Source organism: Triticum aestivum, chromosome 5D (assembly GCF_018294505.1).
Source record: "Triticum aestivum cultivar Chinese Spring chromosome 5D, IWGSC CS RefSeq v2.1, whole genome shotgun sequence".
NCBI classification, from domain to species: Eukaryota; Viridiplantae; Streptophyta; class Magnoliopsida; order Poales; family Poaceae; genus Triticum; species Triticum aestivum.
Window position 1 is genome coordinate 509,049,589 of NC_057808.1, and position 10,253 is coordinate 509,059,841.

General features: G+C 39.6%; 1 pseudogene; it reads left to right on the forward strand.

Annotated features, from left to right (window-relative positions):
• The first annotated feature begins 7,621 nt into the window (after positions 1-7,621).
• LOC123125821 (BTB/POZ and MATH domain-containing protein 1-like) lies at positions 7,622-8,713 on the forward strand (annotated as a pseudogene).
• The last annotated feature ends 1,540 nt before the right edge of the window (positions 8,714-10,253 follow it).

Here is a 10,253-nt window from a genome sequence, read left to right on the forward strand (position 1 = left end):
GAGTACCAGAGGGTGGCTACCATTGTTTGTAGGATTAAGGAAATGATCATATTATCACTGAAATATATTTAAAATGTCTATTTAGTGATGTTTTCAGATATAACCTTGTAAGTAGAAATTTTAAACTGTAGCTGCAAACCTTTTCAGTAGTTTGTCTTGTGCCCTCCATATTTAACTTTAAAATCAACTAAAACTTTAACTGAAACTTTAATTTAAACTTTAACTGAAACTTTAATTAAAGTTAACTTAAGTCTTTTCCTTTAATAAAAATTGTATGGTGGATGTCTTGTTGTAAAATTGTATGCATAGTCAGGCCCTTTCATGTTTTCAAGGAAACACCAGACTTTCCAGTTAGTGCTTTCTCAAACTTCTGCAATTTGCACTTCTTGAACTACTGCTTGGAACTAAACAGAATTATACAATGAACTTCTGCAGGCTGATCTGAGTTGGACCATCCTCTGCAGCCAACTTCTCTTCGGCAAGAGGAAGAAAGGAGAATCAGGGTAGGGTTTCATGGCTAAAGATATATTGTTGTACAACAATTTGTTACAAATTGCATTTATTGGTATATGTACGCTAGTTTTGTCATATCAGGAGCTTAGGAACTTATCTTGACTAATTTATTATATAAAGCTGTCAGAGCTCACTTCTAGAAATTAGCAATAGCAAAATGTGGTTAAGATTTAAGGCATCCAGACTAAGCATATGTTTTGGCATACAAGTATCTCTTTCTTCAAGACCGGTAAATCAAGTGGGTAAATAGATGCTGCTGCTGGACTATATGTTCTGGACTATATGTTCATTGGTACTATATGTTCAGAATGAGTTAACTTGCTGTCATTTATCGAAATTCATAATGTGATGGACTATATGTTCATTGGTACTACTTGTGATGCTGCTGCTGTACTACTTGGGAATTTTGTCAACTTGTGATGTTGCTGTTGTACCCCGAGAGGCCCTTGAGTTTGCCGAAATGTGGATTAACTTCCGTTCCGGCAAATTCGGTTACTCCATATGTCCTATTTTCAGCAAAGGTCATGCTGAAATTTTCCGTGAATTTTAGCACGACTTTCCTAAAAATAGGACATATGGGGCACTTGCGACTAATGCATGGGCCGGGGTATCTTAGTACTTAATTAAGTAGGATCAACTGTCTCTTGTGTTATACATATAGAAGTGTGATATCTACTCATAGTTATTACTAATGTCAGTTGCTCGTCATCGATAAACCCTAATCTGGTAGGATGACCTACTAAAAAAGCCCATACCACATATTCTATTTGGATGGCCCTGCTAACCCTTGACCATAAATACTTGAGATGGATGTAGCAGGCTTAAAGAAAGAAATGTTTTTAGGCCAACTCCACTGGGTCTGGCTGAAAATGCACAAGTGTGCATGACTAACAATATTCTATTGTAAAGCTAAACATGAAAGAGGAACCACTCATCCTAACCATTTGCTCTCAAAATTACCACTTCACTTCTTACTACTGAAAATCTTAGACCATCTCCATTCACCAATTGCTCAAACCAGTTCGAAGGGCGTGTTTTCACCACACTGTGGATTATCTTATTGGACCCAACAGAGATGATGTAGTTTTGAATTATGAACATAGGAAATGTCGTCATCGGACGGCGAAAGTCTCCCGGGGGAGTGCGACTGGTGCCATGACGGTCGAGGTCTGTGCGAGAGGCCTCACCTGGATGATGATCGGCGCTTCAGCATTAAGCTCGAGGAGACCTTCGAAGTTGAAACGGTACGCAACGACGACAAGTGTTTTTTTCATAATTAAGCATGACTTCAACTATTTCAACGTGTAATTTTCATCTTTTACAATTCGAGTATAGTTTATCCCATGCCATGCAAGACGCTATGTCTTGGAGAGGATGGATTTTGAAGACCATGAAAATTTTGAAACGAAGAAAATTCACCTAAGGAGACATCATGATGTGGATTTTGAAGTAAATCTGTATAATGCTGAGAGCGTAACCCATTTTGGTTGCAAAAATTGGGAAGCATTTTGCAAGATGTATGGTTTTGATGAGGGTATGCTTGTCACCATGGATCTTGGTGATCCTGACATCGACCAAGACAATATGGACATTTGGGTCCTTGTTGATACGCCTCCAGTTCTACCGCTATGTGAGTTTCTCAAACATAGTTAATTATTAACTAATTTATATTGTTTATTTCAAAATAGTTGACAACTTATTTTCATTGACAGCTTATTTTGATTGTTCAAAAAATGTGCGGAACATGGTAGACAAAACCCACTACACCGATGGCTCCGAGTTAACTTATCAGGAGAAAAATCATCTGGTCGGATTTTGTACTGATCTTGAGAATTACAATATCTACAATCAAACTCCTCAACATTATGGTCAATACGTGCCACTAGTGCATGTGTTGAACTACGGTAACTACCATGGAGATACCCTGGTAAGATTTTTTACTATTACGACATCCGTGCATCTTTTGCATACTTCTAAAACTAGTACATCATTGCTAACTATGAAGTTATTACTATGTTTTTCAACAGAGAATCCCAGAGGATTGTGTGCCTTATTTGATGTATCAGAATGGCAGCCTTCGTGTTTTGAACATATATCCAGGTCATCCTACGAATCTCAACTGTCCATACCGGATTTCTAGAAGAAGTGGAGACATGCTAATCAGAGAATGGAAAAAATGTATGGACAGTCGTAAGGAGGTTCTTGGAAGCAAAAGGAAGCGCCGCGCAAGAATTGGAGATAGGATGATCTCCATTCTCCATAATGGAGAGTCAGGGTCTATATTGTTTTATGCTATTTTACCTTAAATAGGGTATTTAGGTCCTGCCTAATACTGATGATCATGTGCTAAGAACAATTAAGTAGGGTTGGTTCGATGACTATCAGGATGATGATCGTATGACTTGTTATTAATAACGAGTAGAAGTTGTATGATGATGATTAGTAGGACTTGTTAGGATTAGTATTACTTTCGACAAACTCGCTACTCGCGGTTTCGAGACTTGTAATGTTATAACTTTGTTCGGTATTTGAAATTCGGAGACTAATATGATGAATTGTATTCGGAGACTAATCTTCTATTGTATTCGATAAATCTGCTGTTTATATGTTGTGCTCTCTATATTATGTGCAGTAATATGTTTTGTAACCTGTGCAAAAATCAGAAAAGAAAAAAATCCCTAATATTCATACTAGTGGCGCACCACTCAGCACACTAATGGCGCACTGCAGAAAGGACACTAATGGCGCATCACCCCTAGTGCGCCATTAGTATGCCAAAGCACATGGGTAAATATGGCCCCCTGGGAGGCATACTAATGGCACACGGTGGGCTATACTAATGGCGCACTGCGTGGTGCGCCATTAGTATTTAATTCTAATGGCGTGGTGCTAGTGGCGCACCAATAGTGCGCCATTAGTAGGCAGAATTGGTGCGCCACTAGCAGGCCTTTTCCTAGTAGTGTTCTGTGTTTTTACTGTTTATGGTACAGACTTTGACATGCATGTTTCTGACATCATCCCTCCTCTCCATCTCCAAATCCATCACTTCTAATTCTCTTTTCACTATTTAAATTGTTCATATCTTCAAAACAAAAATTCCATTTTCAAAACTTTTTATATATTTGAACTCCTGGAGCCAAGACCTTTAGAACAAGATCAATCTTGAATATATTCAAACATGTTTAAATTTCAACTTTTGAAATAAGTGAAATCGGCTTTCTGAAAATAGTGAAATATGATTTTAGAATTGAGTGAAACCAATTTTTCTAAATGAGTGAAATATGTTTTTCATACACATGAGACATGTTTGGGTGTAAAATACGTGAAACTTGTTATTTCAGATAAGTGAAATCATTTTTTTAACATAATAAAATGAGTTTTTTGAAATGAGTGAAATCAGTTTTACTAAATTAGTCTAACTAGTTCTTTGAAACGAACGAAATATGTTTTTTCAAATATGTGAAATCGGTGTTTAAATTGGTCTTTTGAGACGAGCATAATCTGTATTTGAATGAGTGAAATTGTCTTATTATATGAGTGAAGTATGTGTTTCGGAATAAGTGAGATTAGTGTTTCAAAATGAGTGAATTTAGTTTTTTTTAATGAGTGAAATCACCTTTTCGAAATGAGCGAAACCATTTCTCTGAAATAACTTAAATATGTGTTTCAAAATGAGTGATTTTTTTTTCAATGTCATTTCAGTTATTCAATTCCAATTTCATTTTTTTCACAGTGATTGAAACTAATTATTTGAACTCTCAAAGAACTTATTTCAATTCTTCAAAAAAGAATATTTCAATCCAGTAAAAGACATACACTACCATATTAAAAAAATAGTACTGAACTTAGTATTTTCAAAAGAGTGGCATAAATATATATTTTTGCAATCTCATTTCAGTTATTCCAATTTCAATTTCTTATTTCACAATGAGTGAACTGGTTATTTCAACTATCAAAGAACTGTTTCAATACTTCAAAAAGAAGATTTAAATCCTTTCAAAAACATATTTCACTATCATATTTTACAAAAGACTGAAACTTAGTATTTCAAAAGAGTGAAATCATTCTGTAAATGAGTGAATCTGTATTTTCAAATTAGTGAAATAATTTGTTTGGAATGAGTAAACTTTATTCATTGAAATGAGTGAAATCTATCTTTTGCAAATGAGTGTAATGTGTTTTAAACTAGCGAAACGAGTGAAATATATCTTTTGTAACAAGTGAAATCAGTTTCTGGAAACATATGAAATATGTATTTCAATTGAGTGAGTGTAATGTGTTTTCTGAAATGAGTGAAATGTATCCTATCTAATTGAGTGTAATGTGTTTTCTAAAATGAGGGAAATCTATCTTTTGTAAATGAGTGTAGTACGTTTTCTAAAACTGGTGAAATGAGTGAAATATGTTTCTTTTCGTTGAGTGAAATATGTTTTCTTGAAATCAGTTAAATAAAATTAGTTGAAATATATCCAATATTGGTCTTATTTTAAAGTTCCTGGCGCGAGCAATTCAAATCTATAAAAAGTTTCACAGACGAATAATTATTTCAAAAGTTATGAACTATTCTAACTATCACAATGAAATAAAATACTAGTCTTCATTTTAAAGAGAGAGAATAGTATATGCATGCAGCCACTCACCCTTCTCTCCGCTCACATTCTCTTCCCTGACACACAATAGTGTACCATACTGAAAAGATGTCAGGTATGACAGATTGTATTTGGTGGTTTAGGACTACTGCACAGAAGAAGCACATAGAAAAAGAAAAATGCTAACCTGATCTCAACGCAAGTACACAGTGGATCCAACATGGGTACATCCCAGCTCCGGTAAAATTACTTATTCGGTACTTCACACACGATCTTTCAAGAAAAAAAGTACTTCACACGCGCACACAACTAGCGGCCAACCGACCGGAAGCACAAACGCACGCTCGCGGAGATCCGGCGTATTGCCACATGCACGTATGGTGCCTGTTTGGATTTGTTTCTTTCACAAATCCACGATGATGTTGGTAAAGTCAGGGTACGTGCATATAAATAGTTGTACAAGCTAAGCTATCTAGAGTAATACACTACTTCTAGACTAACTCTAGCACTAGTCGGACTTGTCCACGAACGGACACCACCAGCCGGGAAAATAAAAGTGTTGGAAAGGGGACTTGAACCCAGGTCTATTCATTAGAGTTTGAGCCCAATAACCAACTAAGCCACCCTTAGTTGTTGTCTATTGAATATAAACAAGGTTATTTTAACCTTTCTTTTTTCTGTCATATCAGCAATAATAATTTTTTTGCTTGGTAACTTTGGCATGACCAGCGTGATAACTATGACTTGAGCAACATGATAACTATACTATGATAAGCCTGATAACTATAATATGAGAAGGTTAATGACTATACGATGAGAAGCACGATAACTTTAGCATGGGGTAGTGGTAACTTCACATTGGGGTATGTTTCGACAACAAAAAGTTACCGGGACATGTTTCAGTAACGTTTTTCACATGGGTAAAGAGTTATCAAATGTGTTGTATGTAAGTTACCGGTTGTCTGGTGCGTAAATTACCATGCTATTTGCACTAGGTTATCAGGACATATTTCTAGAACTTTTCGCCCAAGGTGAAAAGTTATCAATGCATTTATATGTAAGTTACCAGGTTAATTGTATGTAAGTTATCATCTTATTTACACAGAAAGCTACAGGGGGGTATATTTTAACAATTTGTTCACCTTAGATGGTAAAAAAAGTGGTATTTTATTTGAACTTGTCAGGACCCAAGTAGTGGGTGAGTTGGCTAGTGTGTTAAGATCTCAATATTGAAGTCTTGAGTTCAATTATCAGCTTTATCATGATTTTTTAGGCTATAAAACTACAAGATCGAAACTACAATATGGAAACTACTAGCATCAAGATTTGTTTCCAACATCTTTTTCTCCCAAAATTATTAGGCCTGCGATGTGTGAGTTATCAAGCTATTCGCACAAAAAATAACCAAGGGTATTTCATCAACGTGCCTCCCTCCACCCGGTCGCCAAATTTACCAAGACCTATGCACATAAGTTATCAGGTCAGCGATGTGTGAGTTACCGTGATAGAAAGAAGAATTTTTATAAATCACTTCGGGTGAGCAGGGCCTTCAAGCGGCCTCAATACGCCGGGGTTGTAAATGACATACATATATACACATAAAAGTTATCGGAGTATATTTCATCACCTCTATTGGCCAAAAGTTATCAAGACCGAGTTGCATAAGTTATCAGGTCTCCGATGTATGAGTTATCATGCTATTCACACCAAAAGTTCCCAGGGGATGTTTCATCAACACCCACCCCTACGCCAAAGTTATCAGGACTAAGTTATATAAGTTATCAGATCTGTGATATGCGAGTTATCAGGTCTATGATGTGTGAGTTACCATGTTGTTCACATAAAAAGTTACCGAGTGGATGTTTCATCAACTCCCCCCTCACCCCCACCCCCGCACGAAAATTAATAGGGTGTTATCGTTATCAACTTGAGACTCATGAAACTAGATATCATGATGATTGTACGCGAGTTATTGAAGAAATCCAAAGAAAAAGAACAAGAAATTTGTTTCATTTCTTTTCTCATATAGTAGTAAAAAGGTACAAATACCTCGTTATCTTTTGATAAAGAACAACCAGTACTAGTTGTTGTATTGGTAAGGATGATATGTATAAACACAACAAGTGCTAGGTTCAAATCCTACACGTAGCACTTATATTTTTTTAAGCGCTGAAGGAAAAAAAAGGCAGGTAGGAGCGACAGGATCAGAAAGAAAGATCGAAGGGAAAAAAACTGGCGGGAGCGATCGTACGTATCTGTCGCTAACTGCCAGTCGGCAGGAGAATAGCTTTCTCGTTATATAATTCATCACTTCGGTTGCGTGGGTTTGGGAAAATACTCTGGCGATCAAGAAGACCCGAAACTCCGTGGTCACTTCGCCTTCTTCCTCCGCAAAAAAGGAAGAGGAAAGTTGAGTCGGCTTCCTCTCCGGCCGTCCTCAGGACCGCAAATTAGCACGTGGTGGCGCCGGCGCCACAATTCTTTTCCCTTCGGCCGGCAGTCTTCCTGCCTGTCATCGGATGGAGGAATGCAAGACGGTGTTCATCTGTACCGCGGTTGCGGCTCAAGGGACACATGTGTTTGATATCATGGGTTACAGCAAGCACAGGGGCATGGGCAATGACGAAGACAGCCACATACTGTCTGGAATTTTCGCTGTAGGCGGGTACGACTGGGCCATCCGCTTCTATCCCGATGGGCACGGCAGTGCATGCCCTGATCACGTCACAGTTTTTCTCGAGCTTTTGAGCGATAGCGCAAAAGTCCGGGCGTCCTGCGACCTGAGGCTGGTCGACCAGTGCACCGGATTATCGTCTTCAGTGCATAAAACAGGGCCTAGGATTTTCAACTCCGATGATGTCACTAAGTTTGCTCCACAATTTGCTAATTTCAAAAGGCGAAGCGAGATCGAGGAATCCGCATACCTTCGGGATGATCGCCTGACGATCGAATGTATCATCATTGTTTTCAAGAAGCCGCATGTTACCCAAGCCAATTCGCTCCCCAAAATCCCCAAAATCGACATGCCACCATCTGACATGACCGAGAATGTTGGCAGGCTGCTGGAAGAAAGGGAGGGATTTGATGTCCGTTTCATTGTTGGAGGAGAGACCATTGAAGCGCATAGGCTCGTTCTCGCTATGTGGTCGCCTGTTCTTAAGGCGGAGCTCTAGGGGCCAATGAGGGAGGCGAGGCCGGGGCAGTGCATTACCATCAAGGACATGCAACCTGCCGTCTTCAGGGCCCTGCTCCATTTCATCTACACCGATTCTTTGCCTGGCGGTGAGGACCGTGAGGGAGACGATGATACTGAAATGGTCCGGCTTCTACTAGTGGCCGCGGACAGATATGCCATGGAGAGGCTCAAAATGGTTTGCCAAAGCATTCTTTGCGAGGATCTGCATGCGGAAACTGTGTCAACCACATTGGCTTTAGCTGACCAACATAATTGCGTCAAGCTTAAGGATGCTTGCCTTGAATTTATCAAAATATCAGATGACAATGTGATGGATGCCGTGGTGGCAACCCAAGGCTTCAAGGATCTCAATGTGACTTGCCCATCTCTCATAGTGGAAGCATTGGAGAAGAGAAGGAAGTTTCGTAAGGCATGAGCAGCTACATTAGTAGATTTTCAACCAATTTGCCGTAGGAATGATGAGCCTAGTCCCTAGTGTTAGATGAATCTAAGAATGGCTGGGTTAATTTTCAAGTGATACCAATGACGTAAAAGTTGTCCTATATCAACCCACCTTTTTTTGTTTATCGGGTTTGCTAACTATATTTGGAGCGCTTCTCTGCAACCATGTAACACTTGCTCTTTATCTTCTGCAAAAAATTCCTGCCGTGTGCAACCTTTGTTGAGCATTTGATACCCAGATGGTCTACATTAGCGTGCAATGCTATGATGGCTCATCTGTCAGAATGAAAATAAGATTAAACACAACAAAATTCTATTCTCGGAATATAACATTACAGGCAGGAAAGTTTTTGTTTTATTAGCAAACAACCCCGAAGTGCTTGATTTCATTGATATAGCATTGTAAGTTACATATTTTGATCCCCAGAAGTTGGATAGAATGATCTTGTGGTAGATTAGACATGATGTGTAAGAGTGAGCAAACAGGGCCATGGAAAGAATTACAGCACTCAGCTCTTAAAGGAATAGCAGGTCTAGGAAGAACTGCCTACGCTAGACTATCAGGAACTGAATTTTTGTCTCTGTAGGTAACCGAAGTGAAGATAATTTGTATCAGACATTTTCTTTGTTTCTAATGTCAAATAGCCCAATTCATTCCCGCGTGGGACTGGTTGGGCCTTTTGCGGGCAATCAAACGCACTCTTGACTTTAATGGACAGACTTGAAGAGCATCTCGCCCTTTCATATTCACATAAGCTCATGCTCCTCAGCTCCATCTTAGAGCATCTATAACTGGATGCACCATATCCGCCGCAAACGCCCGGGCGGCTTGTCCGGTCACTGATCGGTCAAGATTTTGCAACTGAAGTAGACCAAAAAAATCCGGCCCAAACACTTGGGTTGACCGGCACCCACATATCCAACCCATATGTGGGACGGACATGGGACTCTCGGATGCGTCAACCACGTATGACTAACCGCGGGGACCCACGTGGAAACCCATAGGTCCTACGGGCGCCTCGTCCGATTTTTGGTGAGGACGCACTCATGGTGCCACGTGGTGCCGCTCTGGCGCACCACCCAAGGGACCAAGTCCGGCTATTTAAGCCGGAGGGCGGTAGCTGATGAAGCCATGTACCTAGGGTAGGGTCATAGGCCTGACCTAGACACCCTCTCCAAGGGCATCACCCTAAAACCAGAAGCATTCGAAGGGTACCATCATCCACTCGACCAGAGACATTCCACTCGGAAGAATCAATGTCACTCGACCGTCACAGAAACCACTCGACATACAGAAAATCTAAAGTCACTCTACACAGCAAACGGTCGGGCGTTTACTCATAGACTTAATTATCATTTATAACACTTTATTGCAGACGTTACCTGTAACGCTTCCTCTTTATGAACATTGAACCCTGTTTAACGGAGGGGAGCTGGAGTCCTGGCGCACTCTATATAAGCCACCCCCTCCTCTGGGACAAGGGTTCGCACCCCCTGTAACACACACACGCATA